Raw genomic sequence first — 18,466 nt, forward strand, 5'->3', positions numbered from 1 at the left:
TGCTGTGTTTTTTTTTTCCTTGCATGCTCCCCTCGGATCTAAAGTGACTTTACTTCCAAGTGCACTTTTCAGTGCATTTTTACTTTGCAGTGAAAAGTGGATTTTCCTTTAGTAACCTCCCATGTGTCCTGAAATTGTCAATAATGGTATAGGTACAGTAATGTGAGTTAATTGCAGCTGTAAAAGACAGCGGCTTCTATTACAGTTGTACTTAGCAGTTAAAATGTTCTACTTCTGAGCCAACTTTATGCAAACAGAAAGGGGTGTATGTGGGTGTGTACACAATGATAAGAGACTGTCAGCTGATCTGACCAACTAGTATTGTAAAACTAAAACTGGAACTACTGTAGGTCTGCAGGAGAATGAACTTCCAAGCAGCAGACGGCAGAACAAGTGAGTATAAACACTCTTCTATTGTAGTTAGTGGAAGAATTGTTTTGCTGGTATTTTTTTCTATTTTGTCACAGATTGCATTTATGTCCAAACAACTTCTAATGAAATGCATAAGACAAAGTTTTTACGCAGCATTTTAAAATGCAATGTTGCTGCTTAAATGCCTCTAAAAATGATTTTTTTTTTCTGCCCATGTGCATGAAGCAAAAGGGTTAAAATAAAAAGAAGGCAAAACTTAAGTTAAAGTGCATAACCATAAAACTAGGGAGAGGTAAATATGTACGTGTGAGGTGTGCATTGGAAATCGTGTTTTTGTGTTATTATTCTTTTTTTTTTCGTGGGTACTTCCTTGTTTAGCATGTTTTCTTCTTTTTTTTTTTTTTTTAGCATATTGCTGAGCAACTGTCAAAAAAAAAATCACAACACTTCTGACAGGGACATTCCACAAAGCATAGTATGGAGCAAACAAAGACTACGTGATGAAGATTTACAAGAGGAAAATTGTGAGTACAGGAAACAGAGATACAGTCCAAGACACACCAATGTTGTTTTTCAGCTTTTGCACAAATATATCTCTAACTCCAATTAATAAGTGAATGTATTTGCATTTCTTTGTCAGAAAGAAATGAAAGAAGACACAGGCCACCACTGAGAAAATAGCTTTTCTATTGATGGAATCTTCAACTTTCAGGTATGAATCATTGGTTAAGGCCTCAAAGCACACTGGACATTTTCTAAACTCTCCTAGAAGCCTTCCTCCTGGTAGCAGTGTTTTGGCAAAAAAAAAAAAAAAAAAAAAACAACACCTGGCAACACCTTGTAAAAGTGTGTATCGCGTTTAGCAACGTTTAACCACATTTACCCGCGTCAAGTGTTTGGGCATTAACCAGTTGGCAGCCAGCTGCCGCAGTTATAATGCAGAAAGTTGACTCGGCTACGCGATTCGACATACTGGTACATCTGTTCACGCACTGGCTTTTTCAGGTGAACGCACCAGCGGGAGCTCGCCCGTGGGAAAGAAAGGCAGAATGAGGATCTGCCTTTGGAACAGCTAATTAACTTAATCTCCAGCTTTATATAGGGCTTATAAGACCTGATGACTTTTTTTATCCCTTGCATCAATTCAGACCGCTTAACTCAATGAATAAACTCGCTGTTGAGGAGACAGACGATGAAGCCTTTCAAATTTTCTGTTTAATGAAGGACTTCATAGGTAGAAAAATGTTGATATTGTTAGCCACGTGGAAAGATGATTACAGCATGGTGGAATACTGAGCAATGAACCAGAGAAAAAAAAAGGAGAGGGGATATAGAGGGACAAATATGGAGGGAGAGAGGGTTCAGCTTAGACAGAGGCAGATGGCTTAAAGAAAAAGAGCAATAATAAACTAAATAGTGTAATGATGAAATGACAATAAATCACATAGTGTAACACAAAACTCCCCGTCTGAAATCTTTAGATGTCATGACCTTAAATTTTATATATCTATTCAATAAGTCCAATACTTATAAATGTCCCTAAACCTGTAATGAGAAACATGCAACAAGTAAACACAAACATAAGTTCAACAGGATTGCATAACATGTAGTAGCCCAATATACAAAATTTTCAGAGAATGCAAAAGTTTCAATTAGAACCTTTAGTTCCTGTAGTTAGCAGCAATATACTCCCCTCCGTGCCAATAGCATGTCTAGTCCTTGCATAAGTCACTCACCTGGCAAAAGGAGTACTAACTCTGTAATTGTTTGAGTAAAGGTTTGTGTCAATCCTCCCTTGGTTACCTTACTTTCTGGACTTTGTGCTTTAGAAGGATGAGATCTCCAACATAGGTGAAGGGTGGATCTACACTTAGGCGATCAGCTGGGAAACTTGCTGGAAAACTTCCTGGAAAACTTGCCATTTGTTGCTGTTGATGTCTTCCTCTTAACTTGTGACACATGACACACCTGAAGGGCAGGGAGGAGATGCACCTTTTCATACCAACGATACACAAGCCAGCTGACCTGATGGCACCTTCTGTAAACTGATGGCTTTGGTGTTGCACCCGTTCATGGTGGTGACGAACCAGAAGAGTAGTAACATGTTGATCTGGTATGATTATAGGATTTTGTTCTTTGCTGCATAGGTCAGATTTCCTGATATGGCCACCAACTCTAAGTAGCTGATTGTCGTCAACTACAGGGTTTAGATTGAGGAGTTAACTGTTTTTGGACAATTTGGTTCCATTTCTGATTCTCCCAAATGCTTCCTGATACACCTCTTGTCTCACGTAATGGATAATTACCTCTTGCGCATGCAATATCTGCTGCTAGCACAGCTACACAGAGTTCAAGTCTTAGTTTGGTATATGCAGGTTTAGGAGTGAGTTTTGCCTTGCCTAGGACAAAACTACAGTGTGATTCTCCATTAATTTCAGAGGTCTTTAAAGTGGTTTGGTACCTAAAAATGAAAGTACATGTTATTAAAATCAACAGATAGCATACTTACCTAAACGAACCCTGAAAAAAAAAATATTATTTACTTACCTTTTATTTCTGATGTTTCAGCTGACTTCCGGGTTGTCCTCCCGTGGGAGTAGGCGTGGCTATCGTCCTCGCAATGGTCCCTGGGAAATTTGTAAGCTATTTCCCAAGAATCCATGGGGGACAATGAAATTGCGAAATCTCGCGAGATTTCGTTAGGACGCCGGTCACGTGACGAGGACGTGTACGAATTTGCCATTTTTAAAGTGGGCAGGCAGCTGTATCTGCCATTACACTGCTCTCACTGAGCATGTGCAAGATGGAGCGGAGCATGCTGGGAGCCAGACGTCATCATATACCAGGAAGTAAATGCCTGTGGGCTTCAGACGCCCACAGTTAAAATGGAAAACGCCAGAGCAGGTTTTTATAAGTCATCCTGAGGAAAATATTTGTCGCGCCGGGGGTCAAATAAACGCCGGACGTGGATGCCAATCGAAGGTAGCACTCGCCCACCTGTGAGACAGGTAAGAAAAAGAAAAAAAAAGAGCGGAATCCCACTTTAAGTAGGCTACTGCAGCAATAGCTTCAACTGATGCATTGGAGAAAATATGAATCTCTCTCCAGCCAGCAGTTGAAATGGAAGTTGGAACATAGCAACAACATAGCAAAGTGATTTGAAGTTTTTCTAGTGACCTCAAAGAATATCTCCACCTTTCCTACTTGTGTTATTTTTTGCTAGGTAAAGGAGTATCCCAGTCTATGTTCTCAGTAGATAACTGTCTTAGAAGAATCTTACCTTGAATGGTAACTGGAGCAAGGAAATACAGTGGATCATAGATGCTGTTCACCACGACAGGACTCCTCTCTTAGTGAAGGTTTGTCACAAGTTGACACTTGGAAGGTGAATTTGTCTTGTTTGATGTTCTCCAACAAACCTATACTTTGTTGTACAGGCACATCTGTACCTAAATCAAGTTTTTTTAGACTAGTGGCATATTCCTGAAAATGAAATGAATTTGTTGGATATAATCTTGTGCAGTCTAAGGTTTGCTACAGACAGCATCTCCTTGGTTCTGGTAAGAAGATCAATTGCTTCTTTATGGTTGGAAAGGACTTGAGTGTGTCGCCAACAGAGGTTTCTTTCAACAAATATTCCTATTCTCCAGCCTGAGCTGTTCTCCTTAGCCCATAAGTTGCCACTGCAGGAGAAGGACTGTTACCGAAGACATGTACCTTCATTCGATAAAAGATATAAAATACAGTGCTTATGAAGAATTCATGATCCCCAGAGTGACCCCCAGGGATGAGTGCTAAACTGATGACTACTCCTTAGTGAAAAACAGCATCATACAAATACACAATAAATGTATCGATGTACAGTGAAAAAGAAAAATGCTTATATAATATAAACAAATAATGAAAAAATGCCTGTGAGATAAAGATCAATAAATAGTCTGTTATAAACAAAAAAGTGTGAATAAACACTCCTCTATTAAATACTGTATAGTCCTATTTAAAGAGAACTTGGAGTGATGTCTTTTCAAATGATGGTGAGTATGGGTAAACAGACTTCTTTTGGTGCGCAATGACGTCAGCAGAGGCAGCGTGAACACGTGATCATGGATAGAGGACGTCCTATATCACCAATCAGCTGTCCCCTTTGGGCACATGACACAGTGGGGAGGAGTTGGTGCGCACTGCTGACTCACAATTGGCTATTAAAGTTATTTGGTGTCAACACAGTACAGCTGATTTGTTTTAAATGATTAAAGTATTCGTATATTAGCGTGGTATTGAACAATAGGTCCTAGGGCCCAGTAGAAGGACTATCGTTGGGTTGCTAGCCTATTGTGCTTCTGATGCCTTGCAATTCCCTTGTATTTTATGTGATCACTGCATGTACCCATCATGATTGCTTGTCTGTACATTTTATATTTTTGATTTTTTTATAAATAATTTTTTTTACTTGGATTTAAGTGCACCATGTGGAGGCCCTTTTTCTATATTTTCTCCCTCATGATTTGATCTGCTGATTGGATGTCATTTGGAGTACTACATATCCTTTCAAGCTGGTGATTGACCTAAGGACCAAGCACATTCGCTTGCCGGAGTTCCCATTGTGTATTATTCACCTCTCACCATCCCTGATGTGGCTATAGAGGTATATCATCACATCATCAAGGTTTTTGATTGAAGACCTGCTGGATTGGATGGTCTAAATGCCGCTATACGGCGTGTGTGTCCACTCTCTGCGGTAAGCGTACCCAATCTCTCTGTTGTTGTATATGCATATCTGTGAATGCTACATGGAAAAGTCTGTTTACCCATACTCACCATCATTTGAAAAGACATCACTCCAAGTTCTCTTTAAATAGGACTAATACAGTATTTAATAGAGGATTGTTTAGTCACACTTTTTTTGTTTATCACTATTTATTGATCTTTATCTCACAGGCATTTTTTCATTATTTGTTTATATTATATAAGCATTTTTCTTTTTCACTGTACATCAATACATTTATTGTGTATTTGTATGATGCTAGTTTTCACTAATGAGTAGTCATTAGTTTAGCACTCATCCCTGGGGTCACTCTGGGGATCATGAATTTTTCATAAGCGCTGCATTTTATATCTTTTTCGTGTGTTACACAATTCACTATATTGTTAATGCTAGCTGCTGATTTTTACAGTTTTTTAGACCCATTAGTAGCGCAACTTGTTTTCACATATATTCGATAATCTATCTCTTCCTTGTTGATGTCATTGTCTTTGTGCCATAGAAACCTGGGGTAGTTTCTGCTGTCTTCTCTGACAATGAAGCAGTGAAACATTTGTTGAATGTCGGCCATTACTGCTATGGGCTCTTGTCTAAAGCGAATTAAGACTCCTATTAGACTGTTGTTCAAGTTGGGCCCTGTGAGGCGCATGTTGTTAGGAGTAACACCTTCATGCTAAGCAAACACAAATCTCATTTGGTCTGGTTTGCGTGGGTGATACACGCTAAAGGATGGAAGGTACTAGCATTCTTCTCCCTCCTTTAGTGGGGGTGCAGGCTCTGCATGATCTCTGTGAAATATATTTTGCATAAAGTCCACAAAGTGCCTTTGCATCTCTGTTTTCCTGCCTAACTACTTAAGGACCGCCTCCTGTACATATACGTCGGTACTTTGAAGAGGGATATCTCGGTAATGGCAGCAGCTGCTGCCACAACCGAGATATCCCTCTTTTCAGGAAGCGCTCCTGTTTACGATAATGGTGGTCTCCGCAATATCACCATTATCGGCAGCGGGAGAGGTGCCACCCCCCTCCCACCACTCTCCCGTGCCCTCCGCCGCTTACCGGAACAATAATTCTAGCCATAGACCTCCACTGTAACACAAAACATGCAACCTATAGAATTTTTTAAATGTTGCTTATGGAGCTTTTTGAGGGTAAAAGTTTGACGCCATTCCATGATTTTGAAGCGTGACATGTTGAGTATCATTTTACTCGGCGTAACATTATCTTTCACAATATAAAAAAAAAAATGGGCTAACTTTACTGTTGTATTATTTTTTTATTCAAAAAAGTGAATTTTTTCCAAAAAAAGTGCGCTTGTAAGACCGCTTTGCAAATACGGTGTGAAAAAAAGTATTGCAATGACTGCCATTTTATTCTCTAGGGTGTTAGAAAAAAAACAATATATAATATTTGGGGGTTCTAAGTAATTTTCTAGCAAAAAAAAACTGTTTTAAACATGTAAACACCAAGTCTGAAAAAGAGGCCTGGTCCTTAAGTGGTTAAGTTGTGCTTTAAGGAGGAGAATCTACTGATGATCTGCTGCAAGTTGTTGGGCAATCCTTCTCTTCAGAGATGAAAAGGTAGGGATGCTACCCAATTATTTTAATCGTCTTGAAAGAACTCATTGTCCATTACCTTGATAAATTCTTTGTCTTCCATTGAAGGAGCCAGTATATCATCTTTACTGGTTGTATTAAAGACTGTAGAGCCAAGGTCGTCATCATGGCAGGAGAAAGGGCTTCTGTTATCCTGAATACCATGTTGCCATTCATGGCTGGCTATCTTCTCTTTCACCTATTAGTGTTGTGGGCATGTCTCAAAGTAAGTGTTTCGGCCATTTGGCAGAACGTTTGTCTTGAGTGACGAAATGTTAGTAGGTCTCTTCATTTTGTCTATACAGATGTTGCCTAGGATGACTCAACCTAGATCCATGCGCTGGGAAAATGGGGCATCTGGGGGTCCACTGATTTGTCTGTGTACCTTGTGAACTCTTATGCCGTGTACCCACAACAATTTTTACCATCAGAATAAACTCTTATGGTTTTTTCCGATGGAGTTCCGACAGAGTTCTGCTGAAATGGTCTTGCCTACACACGATCACACCAAAGTCCGATCATCTAGAACGCGGTGACGTACTACACGTACGACGGGACTAGAAAAAGAAAGTTGAATAGCCAATAGCTGCCCTTGCGTCATTTTTGGTCCGTCGGTACAGCATACAGAGGAACAGTTTTCCCGATAGGATGTGATTCCGTCGGAAAGATTTAAAACATGTTCTATTCCTAGGTCTGTCAGAATTTTCTGAAAAAAAAAAGTCTGATGAGGCATACACACGATCGGAATATCCGATGAAAAGATTCCATCAGACTTTTTCTGCCGGAAAGTCTGACCATGTATACACGGCATTAGAATGTCTCTTCCTAAGAGAAGAAGGATTTGAGCATCTTAGTCAAGCGGCGGTAAATCATTTGCTATTACCTACAGGTGAGGGTGATGGAAGGCAGTAGCTGGAGTAGGGATTTCTTCCCTGTTATCAGGTATCTGATTGCACTAAACAAGTGTAGGTAGGGGTAATTGCAAGTTACCTTTGAGAGAAGAGTCCATGAGCCCTTCTTCCCGAAACCTCTATAGTTCCACTACAGGTACCCAAGGTGTAAGGATGAGCTTCCCCTTTTATTTCAAATAGATCAAACAGTTGTTATTTTGCAAGTGATCTATCTGATCATCTAACATAGCATATGACTAGAGTCTTTTCTGGTTGATCCTTGTATATGTTCACCAACCATATTTTAGCACAGGACCTATTACAGCGGTCTTCTCCACAAACTTCAGTGCAGGATGAAGAAATTATAGTAGAATTAGGCACTTGGTCTGTATTCTTCCCGCCATGCGCTGTCCTGGGAGGAGAGTTAGCAGGTTGTGCAGAGCTGGGCTCAAGTGGATGGAGGACTTGCACATGTTCTTTAGAGCCACACTCCATGCACTTGATGTACATATTACAGTCCTTAGCAAAATGTTCTGTAGAAGCACAACACCTGACACATACCTCAAATGTCTTTAAAAGCTCCTTACGCTCATCAAGAGGCTTTTCTCTAAAGCTGATACATTTTTTGAGGGGATGTGGCTTCTTGTGAATGGCACACTCTCAGTTAGGGTTTTCAATCTTGCTACTCCTTGGTGGCCACAAATTTGGTAGGAGTGGGAAGGATGTCAGTCTTTTTCACAAATACTGGGCCTCAACGGTTTCTATAGTTGCCCCGAAGACTGGTACTTTTAGAAAAGGTGAGAAGAGACTGCACTCATTGTAGGAAAAACTTGGATTATTCTTGGTCTCTGCAATGTTCCTGATGAATTTGCAGAACAAAGAGAATGGAGGGAAGGAAACCTTGTTCTATTTTTTTGTATGATGATCCTAGTGCAGACCATTTTTCTTGCAATCCATACAGGAGTTTGGAGATGATTGGGTTTACCCCTCTGGCAGTGTCCAGGTAACTGAGCCTGAGTAGTTTAGGGTCTGCCTTGGCTAGCTGTAGCTCAAGGAGAAGGTCACTCAGTCTCTGGAACTCCTTGTTATTGTTACCAGATATCTTTGGGAAAGTTTCCAGACGCATGAACAGATCATTTTCTTTAGCTTCTGGACTGCCATAACTTTGCCCTGGTCGATCCCATGCAGCTGTGAAGCCTGCTGTAGGATTGTCCATGAAACCTGATCTTAATGGCTTAAAACATGCAGCAGATAGAGGACTAAGCCATTTGATCAGCAGAGCCAATCCTTCAGCAGCTGTAATGCCAAGATAACTGATTACAGTTCTGAAGGCACATTTGCAACAACTGTATTTCTCAGGTTAGTCATCAGTCTTTGTTGTGAGCTCTCTGTGAAGTATTTACCTCACAAACTCTGCAGTCTCAGTTGTCTCTGCCTTTATACAAGTTGTTGTTGGCTGAATAGTGCTGATTGCGCTATCTTTGACATTGTTGTTGAAAGACACAGGGAAATATGGCACAGCAGATGCATTCAGGTGAGTTGCTTGCTGGAAGTCAGTTGTTCCAATGGTATGTTGAATTGAGGCTGTACTTACTGATGACATGAGATTGATGACTTTGTTGCAGCTGTATCTGATGCTCTGTGGAGGAAGGAAGGTGATGTAGGCAGGCAGGAAAGGCACAGGAGTGATTTAGCATGCAGGAAGTTGCGGGAACATCTCTTAGACCTGATGCTGTGAAGAAGTCTATATGTTGTCAAGAGCATTGGAGACGATAGAGCGTACACTGCAGTAGCTTAGGACATAGTCTTTAGTGCGTTTGAGGGGATCTTCCATATCTGCTATGTTTAGGTTGATGCTGTCTTTCTCACTTGCACCTTCGTCTGCATGGATAGCTTGTTCTAGGACCCTTAGCTTTGCCATAGCTGAATTATGTTTACACTGTTTGTTTAAGATTTCTTTTGCTGCATTCTGCTTTGTGACGTGCTGTCTGAGCTTCCATATTTGCTCTTTGACGTAATGTCAGAGTTTCAAACTCTGCTCTCTTTCCTGCATATGCAACCTGCCCCCTGCTGGCCTCTGCTTCAGTGCAGGAATTAAGAAGTTGCTCACTGAGTGTTGAGTATCTTGAACTATGGGATTTAGAGGGCTTCTTAGAATGTCTGGTGGAAACAGATCTGTGAGATGTAGTGTCCTGTAGCAGCTCTATCTTTGCTTCTGCCTTTAATTTGATTTGCAAGATAAAACTGTCTCTTTCTTGATTAAGAACATGCAAGCTCTTTAATTTCTCTAGGGACTTTCTGTTTTCATACTTTGTAAGACATTAATATACTTTGTGCAGGTAAACTGATTGAGCTCATATGAGGCAGAAAGTTTTTTAATGGTGCCCTCTAGTGGCGGTAGTTCACGTTCAACAGACAGTTGAGCAATTTGAGTAATAACAGACAGATTGAGTAATAACATTTTCCCATAATAACTTCAAGCTAGTTGTCAATTCAGTTCTTAAAGCTTCATACTTCTCCTTTACTTTCCAAGTTGGTTTGACTGATCGTTTGGGTAACTCAGCTGGCTCAGAGTCTTGTGCTGGGGCTGCAGTGTGTTCACATTCAGAGCCGTGGTAACTCATTGCAGATAATGGCTGAGTGATAACCAGGATAGCTGTAGCTGTGTGTGCTGTAATATGACAGCATGCAGCCTGGACTCAGATTATGAGGATTACATGTGCTGCTCTCTTGTTCTTCCTTGCAATGAGGGCAGTAAATCTTGTCTGTATCAGTACTGTCATGCAGAAATCTATAACTAGGCTGTGAAACTCAGTTTTTCTACTGTTCTCACTCAACTACAAGGCGAAAAAACCTTATCTCCAGCTTCATATAGGGCTTATAGGACCTGATGACCTTTTTTATCCCTTGCATCAATTCAGACAGCTTAACTCAAAGAATAAACTCACTGTTGAGGAGAAGTCTGGTGAAGCCTTTAGAAAATCCCATTTAACAAAGTATATTCATAGGTAGAAATACATTGATGTTGTTAGCCACATGGAAAGATGATTACAGCATGGTGGAATACCGAGCAATGAGCCATAGAGAAAAAGGTGAGGGGATATAGGGATGTACAGAGGGAGAGGGGGTTCAGTTTAGACAGAGGCAGATGGCTTAAAGACACAGAACAATATCACACCAAATAGTGTAACACAGATGGAAGGACAATAAATCACACAGTTTGTGTTTCAACATTGGTGTCACTGGTCACCAAAAAGTGTCACTTAGGGGCAGATTTTTCTGCCACAATGTCACAATCACGCTAAAAATCGCAGGTCGGCGCCATTACTAGTAAAAACAATAACAAATAAAAAAAGTGCTTAAATTTTTCCCCTGTTTTGTAGAGGCTATAACTTTTGGGAAAACCAATCAACATACGCTTATTGCAATTTTGTTTTTACCAAAAAGATGTAGCAGAATACATATTGGCCTAAACTGATGAATACATTAGTTTTTTTTATATATATTTTTTGGATATGTATTATGGAAGAAAGTAAAAAATATTTTTTTCAAAATTGTCAGTAATTTTTCTGTATATAGGGCAAAAAATAAAAATCGCAGAAGTGATCAAAAACCGCCAAAAGAAAGCTCTATTTGTGGGGGGAAAAAAAGGACTTCAATTTTGTTTGGGTACAGCATCGCACGACCACACAATTGTCAGTTAAAGTAACGCAGTGCTGTATCGCAAAAAATGAGCTGGCCAGGAAGTGAGTGAATCCTTCTGGGGCTGAAGTGGTTATTTAATTTCATTGGCCAGAATAAATAATTTATTCTGGCCATTAAAATTAATTAATGCTCAAGCACGAAACGCGCCTAACATCAGACGTTTTTCTGCCCAAACTCTGCTGCTCCCAGACACACCGGCAGAGGTTTTTTCTCCTGCCTCTAATCTCTCCTGCCATTAAAAGCTGCTAAAAGCCTACCAGTGCAAGAACACATAGGCTAAGAAGCAGGGGTGTTTAGAGAGAAAGCAGCTGTAAAAACATCCAGAGGCCTAAAAGTGACACTAAGCTCTGGTTAAAACAAAAATCTATTTAAAGCAAAGCTAAATTTTGCGATACTTACCTCTCCTTCCGCAACACTAGCAATCTTCTAACGGCTTCTTCTGACTGCTGACTGTGCCTGACTTCATTGGCTGGTACAGGATGACTTGCACAGCTCAGTATACATTCCAAAGAAGACTACAAGACAGAAATGAGGTTTCTTTTATTGCAGAAGAGACATTGCATGTCTCTTCTGCAATAAAATAAACTTACCTACTCCCAGTTTTTGAAAGTGTGACTTTAGTCCTATTTTAAGTAAGCATACTTAAAGTGGAGTTCCACCCAAAAGTGGAACTTCCGTTTTAAAACTTTCTCCCCGACTCCTATTTGTGAAACTGAGCTTTGGGGGGGGGGGGGGGGGGCAGGTACTCGATTTTGACAGGTTCCTGCTCCCACTTTTGTTTCGGTCACCTTGGGCAATCAGAAGTGGAAGTTCTCCCTCCTCGGGTCTTCTGGGACACATGACAGGTCATAGAAGACTTCGGGATCTGTCACAGAGCGCAGCGTCATTCACATGTGCGCAGTGGGCACCTGGCTATGAAGCTGTCACAGCCGGGTGCCCATAGTAGAGAAGCTGGCACCGCCATGTGAGAACACAGTGTGGGTAAGTGCACCGCTGGATCGCGGGACAGGGGAATAGCTGTTTTTTGAAAGTCAGCAGCTACAGTTTTTGTTACTGCTGACCTTTAATAAACAAAAATATGACTGAAACTCCGCTTTAAAGTGATAGTAACCACTTCAATACAGGGCAATTATACACCTTCCTGCCCAGACCAATTTTAAGCTTTCAGTGCTCTCACACTTTGAATGACAATTACTCAGTCATTCTACACTGTTTTCACACATAGAGCTTTCTTTTGGTGGTATCTAATCACCGCTGGGTTTTTTACTTTTTTGTGATATAAGCGAAAATAAGACAGAAAAAAAATATTTGCAAATAAGTACCATATTTATCGGCGTATAACACGCACTTTTTTCCCCTTAAAATCAGGGGAAAATCGCGGGTGCGTGTTATATGCTGATCCGCAGCGATTTACTTTGCGCTTTTTGGGCTCTGGGCGGCTTTCAGCCACCTTCGGCCCTTCTCGCGGCTTTCGGCCACCTTTGGCCCTTCTCGGCGGTTTTCGAGAGCGGCCGAAAGCCTCCGAGTACGGCCGAGGCAGCCGAAAGCCTCCGAGTACGGCCGAGGCGGCCGAAAACCGCAGAGAGCCGCCGAGAGCGGCCGAAAGCCTCTGAGTATGGCCGAGGCGGCCGAAAGCCTTCGAGTATGGCCGAAGTGGGCGAAAACCACCGAGAAGCAGCGAGAACGGCCGAAAACCTCCGAGTACGGCCGAGGCAGCCGAAAGCCTCCGAGTATGGCCAAGGCGGCCGAAAGCCACCAAGAACTTCCAGGCGCCATTTTTAAAAACAAAAGCTGAGGGGACAATGATACACAAGGCTGCAATGACGGACAAACTGCATGACGGACAGGCTGCAATGACAAGGCTGCAATGATGGACAAGGCTGCAATGACAAGGCTGCAATGATGGACAGGCTGCATGACAAGGCTTCCAATGACACTGATAAGGCTGCATTGATGGGCATTTAAATGTAAGTTTTTTTTCCTTAAATTTCCCTCCTAAAAGTTTTTTTCCTTAAAATTCCCTCCTAAACTTGGGGTGCGTGTTATATGCCGATAAATATGGTAATTTTTTTTCATAAATTTGGGCCATAATTTATACTGCTACATATCATTGGTAAAAATAGTCCAAATAAGTTTATATTATTTAGTCTGTGTAAAGGTTATAAAGTCTACAAGCTTTGGTGCCATGAAAATCGAACACACCTGATTTACTAATGTCCTATCTCATTTCTTGAGACACTAGCAAGCCAGGACAGTACAAATACCCCCCAAGTGACCCCTTTTTGGAAAGTAGTTAGCCCAAGGTATTTAGTAAGAGGCATGATGAGTTTTTTGAAGTTGTAATTTTTTCCCAGGAATCTTGGGAAAATTAAGAATTTTTAATTTTTTAAATTTTTTTACACACAATTGTCGTATTAACAACTTATTTCTCACACACAGCATATGCATACTTGCAATTACACCCCAAAATACATTTTGCTACTTCTACTGAGTATAGCGATACCACATTTGTGAGACTTTTACACAACCTGGCCACATATAGAAGCCCAACATCCAAGCAGCACCTCCAGGCGTTCTAGGAGCATAAATTACATCTCATTTCTCAACCACCTATTACACTTTTGAGGGCCCTGGAACACCAGGACAATGGAAACACCCACAAAATGACCCAATTTTGGAAAGCAAACACCCCAACGCATAATCTATTATGCCGCGTACACACGAGCGGACTGTATGGCATACTAAGTTCATCATACAATCCGACGGACAGTCCGTCGTACTTTCCACTGAATGGACTTGACCACACACGGATGCACAAACAGTCCGTCGAAAGCTTGCGCGATGACGTGTACAGCACGTACGACGGGACTAGAAATAGGAAGTCCAAGACACAGCAAAGCACCCTTCCGCCATGTAAATCCTTTCTGGGCATGCGCCATTCTTAGTCCGTCGAACTAGCATACTGACGACCGTACTGTCCGCTGAAACCAAAGTACGACGGACAGAATTTCGAAAAAAACGAAATACTTAGTACGCCGGACTGCACGCTGAAAAAGTCCGCTGAAGCCCACACACGAGCGGATTGTCCGCTGAAATGTGTTTTGACGGACTAAGTACGCCATACAGTCCGCTCGTGTGTACGCGGCATAAGGCATAATGGGTCTTTTGAACATGTCATTTTTTTCCAGAAGTTTTTGGAAAACGTGAAAAAAATGAAAACACTTTTTTTTTACACAAAGTTGACAATTTATAAGATATTTCCTACACATGTATATAGAACAAATTACACCCCAAAATACATTTTGCTACTCCTGCTGAGTATGATGATACCAAATGTGTGAGACTTTTCCACAACCTGGCCACATACAGAGGCCGAACATTGAAGTAGCACCTCCAGGCGTTAGCATAGTAGCATAAATTACACATATAATTTTCTGACTACTGATCACATACATAGCATGTACATACCAATTAACAAAAGATTACCTGTGGTTTTAGTAGTGCAGTGGTCCACAGAAGAGAGCATCGGTCCAGGCAGCAGGCAGAGATGTGGTCAATGACAGCAAAAGCAATCGCCCAGGCAGCAGGCAAGAATACTGTCCATAGTACAGGCAGCTATACTGTCAGCACAGCAAAAGCATTGGTCCATGTAGCAGGCAGAGATGTGGTCAGAATGTGGTCAGCAGTAGGTGAAATATGGTCAACACAGCCAAAGTATTGGTTCAGGCAGCAGGAAGAAGCAAGGTCCATGAAGTCCTGGGTCATTACAGGCAGCGATATGGTCAGCACAAAGTATTGGTTCAGGCAGCAGGAAGGACCATCAAGCTTAGGGCTAGGGGGACAAGGATAGAGGTTTCTCCCACTCAATTCTATTTGAAGTCTCTGGACTCCAGACCCTGTTCTGGCAACACAGAAAACCAAAAACTGTTTTTCTCTACTCAGAATGCTATTCTGAAGCCCCTGACATATGTGAGACCCATGTGCACTAAAGTAGAAGGGCAAAAGATCAGTCCAAGAGGCAGGCCAAAAACATGATCAATTAACAGGCCGAGGTCAGAAACGTGTCATGTGTCAGAAACGTGGTTTAGAATGGCAGGCAAAGGCATTGTCCGTGAATAGGCCAAGGTTAGTTAACAAGGAAGATGGAAACATGGTAGCAGGCAAATGATCTGCACAGGTATTTGAAACGGGGAAATGGCAGTCTGTTAAAAATAAGTGGAACTAATATCTTATGGCTGTGTGATAACTTCTGAAGCAATCTCCGATGCACAGGCCAGGTTGGGAGGGACGTTGGGGACTTAAATAACTGGTATCTCTTCTTTTTTTTTTTTCCATATAACATTTTTATTAGAAATACAATAGAAATACAGCAACATTATACGGATCATGTGGATATAAACAGTACAGTACTATACAGAATTTATGATGATATAAAGCGTTCTCGATAGACAACCTACTTCATCAGGTGTTGGTAAATTGATTCCTGTTACAAGACTGTCCAATAAACTGGTAAGGATGAGCCACCCGTTGTAACATAGTTTACTAAATTTACCATTCTATCCATTTGGGTGGTATAAGTGTCCTAAACACGTCTCTCGGGAGAAGACCAAGATGAGAATCGCTTCTGTTATGTCTAGGGGGCACGTTAAAGTTTTGTTCGTAAGCATGTCAGTCGTCTTGTGTAAACTTATTTGTGCGCGAGGTATTATACCATCCTATTTATGATAAAATATTGGGTAGTCGAACTGAGCGCCTGTGTCCTAATAGGATGTTGCATGTTTAGGTGAAAAGAGGGAAAAAAGGAGGGGGTGGGGGGGGGGGGGTTGTGATGAAAGAAGAAAGAAGAAGAAGGGAAGGGTATAGAGAGTCTGTATATCTCTCCGGTCTCCGCCGATCGTGGTGCTTGGGCCTAGAAGGCCTGGGTCTCTTTATTTCGATCAGTGTGGAGGTTAAGTTGCATTCCTACTTCTGCTATAAGTGTGTTGAAAAACGCTGTTGATATGTTTGCCAGAATATCGTGTGTGGATGTCAATGTGTATTTCGTTTGCATAGTGTTTTCTCCATTAATTAATTTACGGACCTCATGATCGACTTGTATCTTTCTGAGGCTCGAAAGTTGTTCCAATTCTCCCATGTTTGGGCAAACTTGCGTGGGGAATCTTTTGTAATGTGGATTAATTCTTCCATTTCTGCTATCTTCTCAATGCGTTTTATCCACTCTGATAGAGAAGGGGTATCTGGAGAACCCCAATGCGCTGGTATGCATAATTTAGCTGCATTAAGCATGTGCATACAGAGTGATTTTCTATAGACTTGGACAGGTGTGTCAGAGTGGTGAAGAAGGAATCTCGCAGGCAAAAAATCAGGCTGGGCAACCGTGACTTGGGATATGATGTTGTGTACTTGTGACCAAAAAGTCTGCAATCTGGGGCAGGACCACCAAACATGAACGAATGTGCCTATTTCAGTGTTGCATCTCCAGCACTTGTCCGTTATCTCTTTGTTGTATTTGTTTATCAATGCAGGTGTTCGGTACCACCTTGATATTGTTTTATAGTTATTTTCCTGTGTCGTAACATTGAGGGACGCTTTGTGTGCAATTATGAATATTCTCTCCCAGTTCTCCTCTGTTAATTCCATCTGCAAGTCTCTCTCCCAAGCCCTGCACGCTGTCCCCTCTTTAGGCGATATAGAGGAGAAAAGCAGTGAATAGGTGTTCGAGATTAATGTTGTTGTGGCGTGGTTTGGGAGCAGAGACTCTCGAACGGGGTGAGGTTACGCGCAAGGGAAGAGCCTACATTTGTTTTATGGAGGAAGTGTCTAATCTGAAAGTATACCCAATAGGGGATAGGATCTGATTCAGGGGTCCTAGGGACTGCGTCGCGATCTAGTATTTTACCCCTTTGAAAAAATTGGTGAGCTTGTATGTCCTTGAACGGCCATATATTCCTGAGGAAGTGGTTAGTCATTCCTGGTTGAAAGGCCGGGTTGAGGAAATCTTACATTGTCTGTTTGCTTCTCTAAAACTGCGTAAAGTGGCGCCTATAAGTGGATGTTCTTTCAGTGTTTTGGGGATAAGGTGCGGGGCTATCCAAGGGGTACTTTTGGTCGAAAGTTCTGATAAGGAATCTTCTAGTTTCACCCAGTCTTTAGTGTTACCATGAACCGCCCAATCCACTACTCTGCATAGGTGACAGGCTTGTGAATACTTTGTGAAATCTGGTAGTCCGATGCCCCCCTTTGATTTCGGTTTGGTGAGTTGGGCATAACTTATTCTGGGGCGTTTGTGTTTCCATAGAAATGATTTGAAAAAAAGAATGTGGGAGTCTAATGGGTATTGTTTGGAGGAGATAAAGGACGCGGGGGAGGACATTCATTTTTAATATAGCTGCGCGGCCAAACCATGAGAAATGCGATTTGTCCCAGCTGCGCAAGTCTGATGCTATGGCTTGAGCGAGTCTAGCAAAATTTTTTGCGTAAAGGTCGGACAGGGGTGAGGGAAGCTTTATCCCTAGGTACTGTATTGAATCATGTTTCCAGATAAATGGGAAATTGTCCTGACATAAGGCAATGACATCTTGTGTAAGGGAAATATTAAGAGCGTGGGATTTTGAAAAATAGATTTTTAAGTTAGAGATACGATGGAATAGGTCAAATTCTTTCAGTAAATTGGGGATTGAAGTCAGGGGGTCCCTAAGGAATAGCAGTATTGGTATCTCTTCTAACTCCTTCTCTGCTGCATATACAACATTTCTTTTAGTGTCTTCTTCCTGATTCTGTGAGGGGAATGTTATAGGGAAAATGTTGCTCATGAAGTCGACTTACACTATCAGAGCGAATACTTCCTGGGGCGGGTCCTTGCTGGTAAATCAGGGCAGTGGCAATGTCTTCAATATATTTGATGGGTTGGTTTTCGGTTGATTTTTGGTAGCAGACATACAAACTAAACATGGCCATATGAAATAGATGAAATGCAACTTTTTTATACCAGTAACGGGACGTTCAGATTGATAAATATGGTTGTAGCATCTGGTCATCAATCCGCACCCCCCCCCCCCCCCATGAACAGATTATAATCGTGGACACATTCAGGCTTTACAATGGGGACCACTTCTTCTTGGAATCTCCACCAAGGTGTCA

General features: G+C 41.5%; 1 protein-coding gene across 8 annotated transcripts in view; it reads left to right on the forward strand.

Annotated features, from left to right (window-relative positions):
- The first annotated feature begins 293 nt into the window (after positions 1-293).
- The window catches only part of LOC143963677 (CD276 antigen homolog), a 132,619-nt gene continuing 114,446 nt past the window's right edge, over positions 294-18,466 (forward strand). For 4 of the 8 annotated variants that reach the window (XM_077473387.1, XM_077473388.1, XM_077473389.1 and 1 more), the window contains exons 1-3: positions 294-393; positions 781-896; positions 1,013-1,084. The gene's annotated coding sequence lies outside the window, so the exon portion shown is untranslated. Of the gene's footprint in view, positions 394-780; positions 897-1,012; positions 1,085-3,595; positions 3,732-18,466 lie in introns of all 8 variants that reach the window. The other 4 variants (XM_077473392.1, XM_077473391.1, XM_077473390.1 and 1 more) reach the window with 3 other exon arrangements.

This window comes from Lithobates pipiens, unplaced genomic scaffold (genome assembly GCF_037356315.1).
Source record: "Lithobates pipiens isolate NorthernLeopardFrog02 unplaced genomic scaffold, aLitPip1_a1.2 Scaffold_8, whole genome shotgun sequence".
NCBI lineage: Eukaryota > Metazoa > Chordata > Amphibia > Anura > Ranidae > Lithobates > Lithobates pipiens.